Source organism: Pelodiscus sinensis, chromosome 4, assembly GCF_049634645.1.
Source record: "Pelodiscus sinensis isolate JC-2024 chromosome 4, ASM4963464v1, whole genome shotgun sequence".
Taxonomy (NCBI): Eukaryota; Metazoa; Chordata; order Testudines; family Trionychidae; genus Pelodiscus; species Pelodiscus sinensis.
Window position 1 is genome coordinate 44,604,644 of NC_134714.1, and position 16,704 is coordinate 44,621,347.

At 45.8% G+C, this 16,704-nt stretch overlaps 1 long non-coding RNA gene across 1 annotated transcript; it reads right to left on the reverse strand.

The window, feature by feature from the left end:
• Positions 1-1,389: 1,389 nt before the first annotated feature.
• LOC142829105 (uncharacterized) lies at positions 1,390-16,369 on the reverse strand. Its single transcript, XR_012903385.1, has 3 exons — positions 16,224-16,369; positions 11,266-11,339; positions 1,390-2,307 (listed from the first exon to the last, which is right to left on the reverse strand). It is a non-coding gene; the product is annotated as an uncharacterized LOC142829105 (long non-coding RNA).
• Between the last annotated feature and the right edge of the window lie 335 nt (positions 16,370-16,704).

A 16,704-nucleotide genomic window follows, 5' to 3' on the forward strand; every position in this document is an offset into this window, starting at 1 on the left:
GCAGAAGCATTGTTCAGACAAAATATCTGACATGGCAAAAGATAAAAAGCACCCAGGAGAGGTGAATATGTCTCTGTAAAGCCCTAAAGGCGCAGGAGGAATCTGCAGAGACCCAGATTCCTCTGAAACAGCTTGCTATAAGAAATGTATTATCAGTGTCAGGAGCATGACTCAAGCACTGAAGAAACTAGGCTCAGAGGAGACGTGAAGAGAGCTGGGCTCTTTCCCAGTGGAGGACACTAACTGGCTCCTCAGAGGTAGTTAGATGCCTCCCTCCTCTCACCACTACCACTGATTTCAGTGGTAGTTACGTGCCTAAATACCTTAGATGATCTGTGTCCAGGATCTCATCTACACTGGAGGAATGTAATCACAGTTTAAACTGTTCTAACACCCATGTAGGTGAGTCAGGGTAGCACTAGTGGGAGCTGCAGAGTGAAATGAGGGTGTGTCTAAACTACACCCCTCTGCCGACAGAGGATGTAGATTAGGCATATCGCTATTGCAAATGAAGCGGGGATTTAAATATCCTGCGCTTCATTTGAATAGAAATGGCCACTGCTTTTTGCCGACACGGCACTTTGCTAGCAAAAAATGGAAGTCTAGATGGGGATTGGTTGACAAGGAAAGCCTTTTCTGACCGAGTCTGTAAACCTCGTTGCAAGAGGCATAAGGGATTGGTCAGAAAAGATTTTCCTTGTCAACCAATCCCCGTCTAGACTGCCGCTTTTTGCCGACAAAGTGCCGCAGCTGCCACACTGGCCAGCAAGAATCCACACAAGCAGTTCCCTTGAACACTCCAGCTTTCCCTGTGCCACAACCAGAATTGCACCTTATACTGATAAGAGGTTATGAAAACCAATCTCACAAAATCTGAACAGGTTCTTCTAATCCCAAAGGACCATCCCAGGTCAATGTATACTTTAGATTTTACCCAAAAAAGCACACTGTGCCAATCCTTTAGAATCTAAAATCTAATCCTGCGTCTAGACTGGCAAGTTTTTCCGCAAAAGCACCTGCTTTTGCACAAAAACTTGCCAGCTGTCTACACTGGCCGCTTGATTTTGCGCAAAAGCACTGACGTTCTACTGTCCGAAATCAGTGCTTCTTGCGCAAATGCTTTGATGTTCCCATTCGGGCAAAAGCCCTTTTCCGGAAATGCTTTTGTGCAGAGGGCCAGTGTAGACAGCTGAAAACTGTTTTGCGCAAAAAAGCCCCAATGGCGATCGGGGCTTTCTTGCGCAAAACCGCGTCTAGATTGGCACGGACGCTTTTCCGCAAAAAGTGCTTTTGCGGAAAAGCGTCCGTGTCAATCTAGACGCTCTTTTCCGCAAATGCTTTTAACAGAAAAACTTTTCCGTTAAAAGCATTTGCGGAAAATTATGCCAGTCTAGACGTAGCCTAAGGGTTTACAGAAAGAAAGAAAAATTGAGGGTAGAATTGTTAAAGAAATTACATTACATACACCAATCACAAAGTTCCTAGTGTAGGCTTGTAGCAGAGATGGAATAAACCGCTTAAAAGTCTCTGGTATACATCCTTTGTTAGGATGGATCCTCAGTCCTTCTGGGCCAAATTCATAGCAAAGATGCTTCTGAAGTGATGAGCCAAAGTAAAGACAAATGGAGGAACCTTTAGGGCCTTTTTTATAATCTTGTCCATGTGAAGAGAATTCCATTGTTCTTGCTGTGTGAAGGTACCTCCCAAAATGGGATTTGTCATATGACCGAGTCACCTTTCCATGTCCTCTTTAGGCAGGTGGCCATGGGGTACATGTTTGACAATGTTTACAACAGTGTGTATTGGCATCACTTAAGGTTTGTTGTCTGTCAAGCACTGCTAATAGATGGGTGACACCTGCAGATCTCTCTCAGAAGCAGATACTTGAAATATCAATACATAGACAATACTCATAACTTCACATACAAAAATCATACAGCCATATGAAGCGTATAAATAGAATCCGCAAAGCACAAGCTTTCAATAGACACCTCACTTGGCCCACTCTGTACCAAATTTGAGGCAAGCACACAACAGCGGGTGCAACAGTGTTCTGCATGTTCACATAAAATATCTAATATCATAGGGGTGCATGGCAGGCTTACCCATCAGGTAAAGGGGGCTGAGTGTCACTCAGTGCTCATAGTCAAACTCCATAATGTCAGTAGGCTGGAGTACCTACTAAGATAGATAATGTATTGTGCCTGGCCTTTTTTCCTTTTCTCAGGGTTCTAAACCTTTAGGAGAAAATACGTGGGGAGCTGGTCTTGCCATGGGGCTGAGTCAGCAGCTGTTAGGGACTCCAGCCTGGGAAGAAGACAAAATAGGGAGTAAGTTTGGTTGAGGGGAGGGGGCAGAAGGCATTTTACAGTTTGAACTAAACAGTCCTTCCCCCTACTGAGCTGTGTGTGGTTCTGGCTATTGCAACCACCCAAGCTGAGAAGTGAATAGACAGGAGGAGGGCTGGGAGTGCCGCCTGTTCGTCTCCTAGCACTGCCAGCCCTACAGGCTTTCAGAAGCAATGTTTGTTCTGACATTTAGAATAGATTAAAAATCAGTACAGGCTTTTCTGGGACATTTCAGAAGGTGAAGTTATTGATTTAAAAACTCAGCATCAGTTTTGTGAAGCAAACTCTCGGTTTCCTTTCATGAATACTAGTTCTAAGCATCTCCTTGCTTGTCAGGAAGATGTTAATCTCTGCTGTTCTCTGTGTCCGGCATTCAATAAGTCTAGAAATGAAGCTGTGGGGACAAACATGCTATGGCTGGAAGGTGTGGGTGAGTACTTAACAGATGCTTCCAAAACCATCTAATATATTTAACAACCTATTCCAGATGCATTGCCCAATGTACTGGTGGCAGGAAGCAACATCAGCAATCTCTACCACTCAAAAATCAAGATTCATGACTCAATAAATAAATAAATACATGTGGGGATGCTCTTGATTGCTTTCAGGTGCAAGTCCTCTCAAAGCTACCACCTTAACCTTTCACAGCTGTCCTGTAGCTTGCCTTGATGCCAAACTTCAGCTCCTGTGCAACATCTGAATTCCTGTGAGAAGGGCCATTCTGCTGACTGCTGAAGACAATTGGTCATAATAAATTCTGGTTCTGGTCTCAGCCCCGTAAGGGACACTAAAGGATGAGAAATTCTTGTCTCCTACTGCATGGCTGCTTCCCCACCTCTACATGCACCTCTGTTCTGCATTTTAGCTAAGGAGTCGGAGAGCTGGATTAGATTTTTCCACTTACAATGAGTTGATAAATCTGGAACTCCATCCAATTAGCCGTGAAATCTTACAATCCCTCCTTTACCCTCACATTGCCTCTGTAAGGGCATGGCTCCTTGCTGCCCTGCCCTTCTCCACCCTCATCCCTGCTAAGTGAGCCCAGCCAGGCCATGGAGGGCAAAGTTGGAGAAAATCACTAGTTCAGTCTGGGTGCAATATAAATACCTAGACATGGTGGTGACATCACAGAATAGCTGCCATAAGAATGAAATGCCCCTGAACATTGACTCTGTAAGACTGGCCTCGAGGTATATGCTGGTAGAGCATGAATGCCAAAGATGACATGGGGGCTCTGCTATGGTGCTAGGCAGGTACTGACTCTGCCAAGAGAACACCCTAATGGGGAGGCTCTTCTCTATCAGAACACTCTGTCCTCCCTTGCAAATCTTCCCAGAGAAGCTCTTCAATTGCTGCCCATCCAAAGGAAGGTAATGGAAGAGTTGGGGTGGGGGATCCCATTGCTGTGAGAGGAAGGAGCCCATAGAACATGGTATTAAAGCAGCAGTTCTTGCAGTTGCACTCACTCCACCAGCTTTCTCTATGTATCAGCAAAAGTGAAATGAAATTGTGTCCGCTGCTGGCTATGGAGAGCTTGTAGCCTCTAATCAGGGCAGATATGGCATTTCTTATCTGTTATATAAAACGGCACTGCGCTTCAATCCATCCAATTATTTTTTCCAATAAGTGTAAGTGAAGGGGGAGGGGAAACTGACAGAGCGGGGCCAGGAGAACTTATTAGACTCAGCAGTGAGCTGGCAGCACAGGGACAAGCTGCACCTGGCCAAGCAGCTGCCTTTGCTCTGTACAGGTATCCTGTTAGGCAGATATCTTGCCCTGGGCACTTATTTCATCAGAACCAGTCAAGGAGGTGCCCATTGCTGAAGGGAGCACTGCTGTATGAGGAGTATTGGGGAGATCCCCTAGTCAGCAAAGGAGTCAATGGTGAAGGGCTGATATGGTCAATGGACTCTATGCAAGGATCTCTTCTGAACTCTCCATAATGGGACGGTCAATGTGCCCCACCCAAACACTCCCCATAAGAAAAAAAATGTCCAGGGAAACAAAGAGGGCTATTACTGTCTTGGGCTAGTGAAGTCGCTATGTGTTGTCCTTTTACTGAAACTCGGTGGGGGTTTTTTGGTTGGCCATCTTCCAGTACCAAAAGAAAGGAGAAGGATGATGAGAAATGATGACCTGGAGACTCACAGTCCCCAGAGACAATGAAGAAAGGCTAATGCTCAGTGATCCTCAGTGTGAGCTGAGCCAGAGCAGGCCAAGCTAAGGAAAGAGCAGGAGGCTGGCTGAGCAGAGTTGGGGAGCAGAGTCATGCCAGATAAGGACACCAAGAACCAGAGAAGCAGCCTGAGTGGGACCAGAGAAGCAGCCCAGGGAGCTGAGCTGGAGAGAGAGCGGCAGCAGCAGTGCTGGGGATGGAGCAGTTCAGAACTGGGTGTGGTAAGCAGCTGGGGAGAACAAGCTGGAGCCTGGGCAAAGGGCCCGGTGCAGGGAGATGCCACCAGCTAAACGTTCTGGCAGGCTGGACTTGGAGAGGGATCGTAACCTGGCTGGGACGGCCACCTCTGGGGAAAAAAGGTCCTACCACCTAGGCCTGAGGGTGTGTGGCCACTTCTAGAGCAAGTGTCCGATTCGCTGCTCTCCAGCAGCACAGCCAGGGCCTGGGACATGGGCGGAACAGACTGTGTATTTCCTTACATTACAGAGATAGCTGTTATGTGTTTCCCTTTAACCTTTCCCATTTTTCCTTATTTTTTTTTAAATTGATTGCTGTTTAATAAATCGTATTTGCTTAGAACTGTATGCAATGGTGAGGGAAGCAACCAGTATGGAGCAAGTATTCTGGAAAGGGAACGTCCTAGCCCCTGCCCTAAGTGACCATGACAAGATTGGGGGTTGAAGCTCCCCAGGAACCCTGGGATTAGCCTTGTTCGGGGTACAAGGACTTTGCCACCCTCCAGAGTGGAAGGGGAGTCCTTGAGGTCAGGCAGGACTCTAGGTAAAGGGTGTATGAGCAAGGACTGCCACTAGCCAATTCCTTCATAGTAGTGTACAAGTCAGAATAGTTCTCCACAATAGTGAGACCATTTCCCCGCTTCCATGTGGCCATGTTTTGCCCAGTTTGTTGGGTGGAAGGGAACTCTGCACCAGTTTATTGCTGTGGAGTTGTTATTTGGGGTTTCAGCAGTGGCGCAAGGGTTGTCATGAAGGAATTGTGGCAGCAGCCTGCAGCTTAACAGTCTCTTCCCCTGAGCTGCCAGCATGGGCATTCATCACAAGAGGAACCCGCAGGCCTCTGGCACACACAGGTGCAACTGCATTCATAGAGAGGGGAGGAAAGGTTTGGGGTTCACTGAAGGGTTTTAGCAATGCCAGCAGAACGATTCCTGCAAGTTACACTTATACCTGAGGGAAAAACAGAGAATATGGACTGTGAGAAGACAACATTGGCTGTTATAGGAGCACCTCCGTTTTACAGAGATCTAGACATAAAATAAATAGAGGGGGAACCTCAGGCAAGGGAAGAAAAATATGTAATTGGAGAACGACACAGGGAAGGGTCAAGCAAAAAAAAGAACAGAAGAAAAGGCTCAAAGGGAAGAGATTCTAGTGTGGGAGAGAGGAACAGGGCAAACAATTAGTGTTTGGAGAAAGAAAGAATGTAATGAAAGATGCTGCTTTTCAGAGAAAAAGGAAGAGTAAAATAAGGAAAGCAATAGCACAGTCTGCAAACTACGTAAAGATGGAAAAACATGCCAGAAATGGGTGGTGAGGGAAGAATAGGATACATGAGAAAATCCCCATTTTAGATTAGTGACTCATTCATTCTGCCTCTCTATTTACTTGTCCTTCCTTGATAGATTCCTGTATCTTCGTATATTTGAGGAATTGATGGGAGGGGATAACTATTTTGGGCACTTATCCCATGCTATATTAATATTGGTGGCTACACTTGATATGGGAGTTAACTAATTAGGGAAGGGACACAAAACAACTTAAATGTCACCATATAGCCCCCCTCACTACAGTTCACTAGCTACTGGATCCATTAAAACCCCAGCACACAGAGAGACTTGGCCAGTGAAAAAGTGTTCAAATGTTGGCAACCAACACACAAACTGCAGCACAAGCATTTGGGTTCAACTTCTGGTACAAGGACAGAGGAAGGGGCTGGTAGGGACAGAGAGCTCCAACCCCTTTTGATTTGAAATAAACCAGAAGTCCCCTGAGGTCAATCTTTCAGGCCACTCAGGAGTGAAAGTAAACGAGTGCACCCTGTACACACCTCCAGCAAGAGCTGGCTGAGCTGCGGCAAAAGCCAGCAGGGAGCTATTTAAAGAGCTGGCAGGGACCCAGGTTGCAACAGGACAGTACCTGAAAGAAATTTTAAGTTACTTTCACCACTGAGGCCACCCCCAAAATTCCCTGGGTGACCTGGTAGTGAGTGAGGGCAGGTCCACCCTCATTTGGATGGATGGCCAGATGTGTAGACCAACTGAGTCTGCGTGTAGCTCTGAGAGGCAGGTGCTATTCCTACTGCTCATATCTCGGCTCTGAATTCCAGCAGCGTTCATCCTTTCTCAGCCTCATTCAAAGACACAGTGGCAAAGCTAAAGATAGAATTGGGGACAGTGCTATTAGTCACCAGAGATTTCAGAGCTCATTAGTGTTCAAAGCAGCCCAAATCAGGCCTCGTTTTCTTTTCCCTCACACCTTATTGCTAACCCTCTGCACTATTCACCCTGACCCCAAGTCACTGGGGTGCTGACTCTATAACGTGACAGAACATTCCTGGAAGAAAGCACAGCAGGGATTCGACTAGTATTTCTGTCCTTTCATGTTCCTCATTATTTGTGTAACTCTGGCAACACAGAATCATCAAGTGATGGGGGTAGGAGTGAGCCATTGCCACAAACCCCTCTGCATCACTGAAATGACTTTGGCAGTTTTGTCTTCTACACTGCATCCTGGGATCTGTGACCATCTCCTTCCATGTTACTCCTCTTGTTGCTCCTGCCAGGTGGCCTGGCTTCTTTCTTACACCTTTCAGACTATAAGCCTTTTGGAGCAGTGACTGTCTCATTTGATATCTTGTACACAGTGTCCAGCATGTTGTTGGCACTTAACCAATAACAATAATTCTTCTCTGAGGCATTTGATGGAACTTGTCCAGCTTTTCACAGGAGTTATGAAACTGCCCAAAAGGAGATCAGAATCCAGTTATCCAAGCCCTTTGTCCTCCTGGTAGTGAGAGCAAGCTGCAAATGCCAGTACCTTTGTTCAGGTCAGAAAGGGCATGTCTACACAGCAGGGCTGAAGTCGAATTTAGCTACGTAGCTTGAGCTACATCAATTGTGTAGCTTAAGTCAAAATAGCTTAACTCAGCTCTTGGCGCTGTCTACACAGCAAGACATCGAAGGAAGAGCACTCTTCCTTCGACTTCCCTTACTCCTCGTAAAATGAGGGTTACAGGAGTCAGAGTAAGAAGTCCTCCAGCTCAACAGTATTTTGAAATAAAGGCTTTAACGGTGTGTCTAAACTACACCCCTCTGCCAACAGAGGGGTGTAGATTAGGCACTTCGAAAGTGAAAATGAGCCCGGGATTTAAATATCCCGGGCTTCATTTGCATATTCAAGTTTGGGCGCTGTGCTGATCACGTACCCTTTCGAAAGTGAAAGTAAAATCTAGCCGTGGCTCATTTGCACTTTCTAAGTGCCTAATCTACATCCCCCTGTCAGCAGTGTTATTCTGAAATAACACTGCTGTGTAGACGTACTCCCAAACAGTGCTATGACATGGCCTGGGAGGTAGGAGCCACCACAGGTAGAAGCTCCTGAGTGCTAACACCTGCTGTGACCCTGATTTCTCTATAGCAAATTTCTTCTGTTAATGTTCAAATATTAACACTTGATGTAAAAAAAGAAAGTACAAAAGGAACAGCTGAGAATCCCTCTTATTAGCAATGTAGCCATCTTATCAGACTTTAGACTATCTATCTATCTGGGCAGCCCATCACCATGATATCTATGAAAAGTAAATACCAAAATTCCACGTAAAAGGTAAAAAAAGGTAATAATACAGAAATGCAATCAGTGGCATACGAGCAAAACAGTTATTCCACTATCACATTTTTCAGCTCCTCACTGCTCATTAAAATAGTGCCAATTAAAAAACTCTCTAAATCAAAAGGAACTTAATGTAATTTAAAGATTAACATTCATAGATTCACTAGTTAATTTGGAAACAGCCTTCAGTGAAGAATTCTCCAGCTTCTCAATTTTACCAATGGAAAAATAAAAGTCTGTTAATCCAAGTCATAAAATTAAAAAATACTGCTCTTCATTATTTAATTGCTAGATATGTGGTATGTGAATTTTCCTCTCATCCTTTAAACTACTGACTTCAGGGCTGAAAACTGCAACTATTTCTCTCTGATTGAGGACAGCTGAAGTAGCATTGGGGAAAGCCAACACCTTTCCTTTGGGAAGTAAAGTAGCAGCCTACAAATCCTGATCCTGAACAACTGGATCCAAGGGAAGTATTGCCATTGACTTTAACAGGAGCAGGATCAAGCTCTTTGCAAGGGAATTTTTAATATCTGATCTTGTTCAGAGGCAATAATAAACAGCACAAGAAGAGCACACTTAGAAATGTAGTGCTGTTCCATACTCTGTAGGGGTGGCTATGCTGCTATTGTACCAAGAAACACTCAATAAGAAGAAATACATAAAGATTTTCACATAGGTGTTTCTGATTGCTTGTTTGTTTCTAAAACATCTTTTTGTATAAGGGTTAAATCAATTAAAAGTGCATTTAGTTTAGAATACTCTGACTGAACAACAAGGAAATTAACAAAACCAAAGTGTAAATATCAGAATGAGTTCCCAATGACCCCTCGGCTCTTAGCTAATGATGGTCTTTGAGTCTATTAGATTAGGATTCTTTTTCCATTAAAGAGGCAGACTTTTGCTGACCCCCAGCCTGCCTACAGAAGCACTCAGAGAGTCACACCTTGTCTCTGGTCTGACTAATGCTGCTGACACTGACTCAAAAGGAACACCAGGCTGAACAAAATCTTATTTTTTGAGAATCAATGGCTCCTGAGGGGTTGCTACAGATGAACAGTTATGCATTATTTATCCCATGTCCCTTAATACCTCTGGGCACTGCACCAAGAAGCCTGGTGGGGAAGAAAGATTTTTTGGGGATGAGTGAAGTGCTAAGAATTGTGGCCTTTAATACCTGGCCATGGCTATCTGAGTCAACAGATGAACCTGAGCAGTCCCTCCCTCTCCCCACCCCCATTATTTCCATGTGACATATTGTTAAGAGTGAAAATAACCCAGGACAACAACAGTGCTATTTCATACCAAAGCTCCTTAGGTCAGATCTAATAGTGCAAATGTTCATAGGATGCCAAAGGAAAATAGCCTATATGTGCTGGCTTAAATTCCAGTGGAAGCTCCTTATAAAACAATATGGCTGTGTCTAGACTGCATCCCTTTTCCGTAAAAGGGATGCAAATTAGACACATCGCAATTGCAAATGAAGCGGGGATTTAAATCCCCCCCACTTCATTTGCATAAAAATGGCTGCCACTTTTTTCCGGCTCGGAGCTTTGCCGGAAAAAAGCGCCAGTCTAGACGGGGATCTTTCGGAAAATAAACCCTTTTCCGAAAGATCCCTTATTCCTCTTAAAAATTCCTATATCCCTAGCAAAACAAGAGTAAACTGGCCTGTTCCACTGCATATGGACCTGAAGGGAGGGGGACTGACCATCATCCCAACAAAAGACAAGAGCTTAAAATAAATGTATTTGATATAATTTCTGTGTGTAAGTCCCTCCTACCTGACATCTTAATTGCTTACTAGAATAGCTTTCTCCAGAGCACACACAGGGAGTGGCTGTTCTAAGTCCTAAATAACATACAAGAACTGGTTCAAGTAACTTTAGCTGAGTCACTAACAGTGACCACAATCAGAGACATTCAGTGTCCTCAGGAGAGGGATTGTGCCAAAAACAGTGGCACTAAATTTCAGAATGGGTGATTTAATAAAGAAAATGAGGCTAGTAAAAGAGACACTCATGTTAAAAGTAAGGAAATTGAAATAGCTAGATTCTGCACAAATGTTACTTAATCAACCAGAAGAGTACTGGAGAAAGCACAAGATGGGGACTGCTGACCTTGCAGAGGAGCCAGATAAGAGGGGACATGATAAAAGGTTACAGAATAATGAATGTTATAGGAAAGAGGGATTGTGAACTTCTCTTGTTCCTTTTTCAGAACAAGGGAACAGTCAAGGCAACTAAAAGGAAGCAAATATAAAATGGACACCAAGGAATACTTTTTCGTGTATCAAATAATGAACCCACGGGACTCACTGCCCCATGAATTTTAATCAGAAAGCTTATACCCCCACAAGTTCCATCTCATAAGCCAGCTTCTAACTATTGGAGTTAGGAAGAAAACCGCCTATAGGAATTATTCCATAACTGCCAGCTGCAGAGTTCTTGTCATTTCTCTGAAGTCTCTGGTAGGAGTTACTTTCAGAGACAAAGCCTGGGCTAGAAGGTGCACCGCCCTCACATGATACTATGACCTTTGCTCTCCTCCTGTGTTTCTAAGGGCAGGTGCCTCCTGCCCAGGCAGCTGAAGCATGCTAGCAGGGCTCTGAACTAGCACACTACCAATAGCAGTGTGGATGTTGGGACCCAGGCTCTCAAGCCCAGGGATCAGCTTGCCTTGAGAACCCAAGCTTCCGCCTGGGCAGCAGTGTTCGCACTACTACTTTTAACATGCGAGCTCAATCCCCTCCCACTGGGACACTCACTCTCAGCTGCAGTGTAAGCAAATCCAATACCCTTAGTGAGGCCAGTAGCAGGGTTTCCTCAGAGCTTTGTCTCCAGGGTGCCTATTTCATCTTGAACAAGAATCTAGTTCCACACCCCATTCTTACCGCTTGTTGCCCTCACTTGTGGCTTCACACCTGTTATTAGATTGTCAGCTCTTTGTGGTGTGGCTTCCTTCAGCCTGTAGAAATAATAATAATAATAATAATGAATATTGAAAGTTTCTCTCCCCCAGAACACCAAAGTCATGTAGCTGGGGCAGGGAACCATCCACAATGAGGGGACTCCCACAGTTTCTGCTAGGGGTATAATAGTGTAGTTGATTAACCAATAAGCAAAAGCTCACAGGTTATTGCTATAGACTATACACATTTTCCCCCCACCCTTGCCAGTACATTTTTTAGCAGGCTGGCCAGCAGCCCGGCTCAGTCTTGGCTTGTGCCGGGTCTGGGACCTATCCCTGCTGCAGCTCTGCATTTAAAGTGTATTAGGAGCCAGGTGGACAAGGAGCCCAGCTCAGTCTTGGCTTGTGCCAGGTTTGGGAGCTCAGTTCCCCACGCCCTGAATAGAGGCTGCTGCCACCTCACACTGCTGCCTCTGTATTAGAGGCAGCGGTGTGGGGTGACAGGCAGCTGGTCTGCGAGGAGAGCTGGTTTGTAAACTGGCTCCCCTCATGGACCAGCTCCTGCCTGGCACCCGCAATGCTATCTCTGATACAGAGGTAGCAGCATGGAATGGCAGGGGGCTCCTCAGGAGTGGGACCAGGCCCCACCCCTGGGGTCTACAGAATAGTCAAGTAACCAATAAGAATTTATGAAATTGACTATTCAATTAACTGATATTTAACATCCCTAGTTTCTACCTGGCTTAAACTGCAGTCCTTTTGCCACTTACAGGCTAACAGGAGTTTGGCAAACTGTTTACTGCTGGTTTGTCAGCTTGACAGCAATGTTTTCTTGATGGCCTGTCAGCTGCTGATAACAGTAACATCCTCACGCTTTGGAGCACAAGCCCCAGCATAATAAATCCCAAGCTGTTGTCTAAGGTTGAGCGGCAAGGAGAGATGAAATCAGGGTCTTGGCTGTTGTGGATTTATTTTACAGACAGACTGGGAGAAGCGGTCAGCAGAAAACTGGTGGCTCGTGACATCTCTAATCCCACTGCTGAGAGCAGCCTAGCAGATACATCATAGCATTTATGGGCATCTGGGATTAGGGAGTGAGGTATGTGACCCTTCTGAGAAAGAAAGGAGGAAACAAAGAACTCAGAGAAGCTCTCTAAGAAGAGAACATGGCATCTGCCATTGCAAATGTTACACAGGTGGCCATATGAGTCATTCAGAAGCAACATGTTGATGTAAAACTCTGGTGTGCCCAAAGGGCTGAAGCTGAGAGCAGAAGAGGACCCTTGGTACCCTTCCCATCTGAAGCTGGCAATGGTATGTGGCACAGACTGAGAGACTTGGTGCTCCCCCAGTCTGAAGCTGGGAGTGGCTAAGGGCTGAAGCAGGAACCCTGGCACACCCCCATCCCCTTCCCCGGGTTCTCCACAGACAGGGACTGCTCCAGACAAGAGCAACCCCTGTCTGGAGCAGGACCTCTGTGGGGCTGGAGCAGCCCCATGCCCACAGCAAGTGGGGAGTGCTCCAGCCCCCTCTGATTACCAGTTAATTGGAACTGGTAAGCATCCTCTGTTATGAGGACTAAGAAAGTTGTCCCATGAAATTGTGAGATAGTTCTGGATGATTCCCAGGCCCTGGGTAAAATAGGGATATATATCCACTGCAAAGTAATAGGTCTTGCATCCTGGATCTCATCTTGAATTCAGGTTGGACCCCTAGCACTGCAGTGTCATGGGGCCCTAGGCCTGGGTTAATGCAATTGCAGTATAGTTGCATGTGGGGCCCCTATAGTGCCCAAACCCATCCCTATTGGTAGAGGATGGTGGGAAGAATTCTTAGAGGGGTCACATGACACATTTTGCTTCTGGTCATGTGTCTATCTTGACCCCAGAAGTACTACGTCCAAGGGTGGGGTTTCCTGTGGCAGGTGGGTGGAGCCTAAGGAGTCAGGGGAATGGCTAGCAGTTTTGGGGGCATGACTAATGTGTCCCTATTTTTGGTTCCGAAAATATGGTCACCATATCTATAATAAATCCAGTGCTCCAGTAACAGAAGTTTTGTTTGCTCAACCAGAGGGACTGGTGTGTCTTTCCTGAGGGGCAGAATGAGTTTGGTTACAGTCACACATGAGCTATATGAATAAGCAGGGCTCGCTGAGCGGCGGCAAGCCCTGCTCGCCAGCCGCACGGTTCTGCGCTCTGCGCATGGGCAGATCGCTCCGCGCTGGCTCTCCCGGGGTGTAATCTACTCGCCCCAGGCGAGTAGATTACACTATTTGTCGAGCCCTGTGAATAAGCATCTCTGATTTCATTTAAGGAAGAATGTACCTGTGGTTTGTTAGTCTGTTTCAGCAGCACTGCACCTCACATACTATTATCATTTTTATATTATATATTTATTCCCCAAAAGTGGCAATTATTAGATCATTGGAAAATAATTAACTCACTGATCATGAATATTTCTGCATGATATATATACACATGGTATGTTCAAAGAGTTAGGGGTATGTGCTAGAATTAAGTTCTTAAAATGTGCTTGGTAAGGAATGCATATACGCAGCCTGTCTTAGACAAATGTATATTTTCTCGTCTGACTGACCACCCTGCAGCCAAAGAAGAGACATTTACAGGCAAGGCAAACAAAGCCATCAAACTAGTGAAAAGGGGACATAGCCTTCTAACTATATAAAAACTGGATATGATCCTCTAATGCGGGGGTGGGGAACTTTTTTGGGTTGAGAGCCACCTACCCACAGAAAAATTAGTCAGGGGCCACACATAAGTAAGAAGCAAAGAAGCCCTCAGTTGAGAAGAAAGATACTCCAACACTCCCCACATTCCCCTCATATGCCAGAGCTTAGGGGAGCCCACGCTAGTAGATTTTTTTGTGCTCCAGTCTCATGGTGGGGCAGCAGGGGGGCTGGAGCACCAGTGCAGGCTCCCCAATTCTGGGGGGACCTCTGAGCCTCAGGGTTCGGATCCAGACAAGCTGTGGGCCACATCTGGCCCCTGAGCCTGAGGTGCCCCACTCCTACTCTAATGATAAGCAATCAGATGAAGTCACTGTACACAATATTACTATAGTATAAACATGTTTCAAGTAAGGTCTTTTACAAAAGCTTGAGACACACTGGTGATTAATAACAGACATTTCACAGTAACACTGTATGAGGAATTATGGATACTCATTGTTATTATGCCTTAAAGCAATGTCTCTCAACTTTTCTAGACGACTGTACTCCTTCCAGGAGTCTGATTCATCTTGCGTTCCCCAGGTTTCGCCTCACTTAAAAACTACAGACATAAAAATAAAAAAGTGTCACAGCATACTATTACTGAAAAATGGCTACTTTCTCATTTGATCAAATAATTCTAAAACAAATCAATAAGAACATAAAAATTGTACTAACATTTCAATGTATAGTACAGAGCAATAAACAAGTCATTGTATGAAATTTAGTTTGTAGTGACCTCGCTAGTGATTTTTATGTAGCCCATTGTAAACCTAGATAAGTTGATGTACCCTCAGGAAGACTCTGCATACCTCCATGGGGTGCCCAGACCAAACAGGGAATTTCACCCAGACATCAGGGAAGGCAGCTATCTACTGTCTCTAGTGCAAATTAAGCAGTTTGGAATAGCAACAATGGAAGCTCTATTTACATATGAATCTGCAGGGGGGATGGGAAGTCTACAGGAAGGGAAGAACAAGTGAAAGCCTCAGGGCCATCCCTACCAATACATAAAATACACAGTTGCATGAGGCACCATGAAATTTGGGGCACCACATTGCCCCATATTTCATGGTGCCTGGGCAGCTGTGTAAGGCGCGGCACCAGCCCCATCTCCCATCCGCCCTCCCTGCAGGCTGTACCCAGCAGGGCCATTTATAGGGAAGTGCAGGGGCCTGGGGCAACCCTCCTCTGCTCCACCTCTTCCTGCCCCTGACAGGGTTGCCAGGTATCCGGTATTGACCTGGACAGTCCGGTATTTTCACCTCCTGTCCAGTAAAAAAATGCAGAAAATACCAGACACCTAAGATGTCCGGTATTTTCTGATTTTTTTCCCTGACAGGAGGTGAAAATACCGGACACCTGGCAACCCTACACACACTCAGCAACCAGGCCCAGCCCTTGGATCCCCCGCTTACCTGGTTCCGCAGGGAAGCTGTCTTTCGGCTCGATCAGGAAAAAAAGATGGCTGCCGGCAAAAAGCTTCAAAGGCTTTTCTTAAACGGGCCATGCTGTTTTATTTTTTAAGCTTAATAATTCCTGGAGCACCTATTTTTTTCTGCTCACCAACTTTGGTCTCCCTCCCCCCCCCCAGAACAGAATTTTTTCCCCAATGTTTTTTTTTGGGGGGGGGGTCAGAATTTTTAGTTAAACCATCTGACAACCTTAGCCCCTGTCCCACCCCATGCTACACCTTCCCCCAACACCCTTGAGCAACACAGCCTAAGGGATTAGGTGGGGGCCTGGTGCTTGCAGCATTCACTGATGGCAGGAGAGGAAGCAAAATGACCCAGCCCCAACCCCAGTCTACTGGTCCACTGGCTCCCAGCCATGTTGATCTGCTTCCCACCACTGGTGAGTGCAGGGGATAGTCCCATTCCTTTCACCAGTCCCCTCCCCCAAGCAATGCGACTGGGAGCTAGAGAAGTGGAGTTGGCTGGGGCCAGGTCGCTCCTCTTCCCAGCACTTCCAGTGAGTGCAGGGGTGGGCACAATCCCTGCTGCCTCTATGCCCTGCTTCTGCTCCCTGCAGCTCTGCTCCCACAGCCCCATATGGAGTGAAGGTGTTTAGGCTGTGCAAGTATGTAGAATGCCAGAACTGCTAGGGATGGTCCTGGCAGCCTTCTTGTCCCTTGTAGTGGGGTCAGTGAAATCTGGAAAGACAGGATGGTGTCTGCAACCCCAGCAGGAGAGAGAAACTTGGTCTGGGCTTACTTTTCAACAAATACTTTTCAGAGATGTCCGGGGATATAAAACCAAGGGAGGAAGGAACCCCATAGTGATCTGTCACTGAATCCTTCAGCCGTGGGGGTCAAAGTCTTGGGGAGCTGAGTTTAGATGAGAAGTTGCTTACACAAGATTGTAACTTGCAGAAGTTGAACTCTAGTTGTATTTGTGCTTTTGTTTGCTGTGACCCCTTCTATCTTTGTTCCTCCTGCTCTGTGTCACTTCCTCCCATGTCCTTTTCTTAAATAAACTCATTTTACTCTTGCTATAAACCAATTCAGGACTGTGATTGAAATAAGAGTGTTTATCAAACCCCAGTTAAATAATGAGCTGCAGTGTATTATCTCTTTACAGGAGTAATGAACTTAATTACATCTGTGCATGTTCCAGGAGAGGCCTAGACACTGCAGGGTGCTGTAGGAGCATAGGTTCACTGATTGTTACTTGCAAGGCATAGTTTGGACTGGCA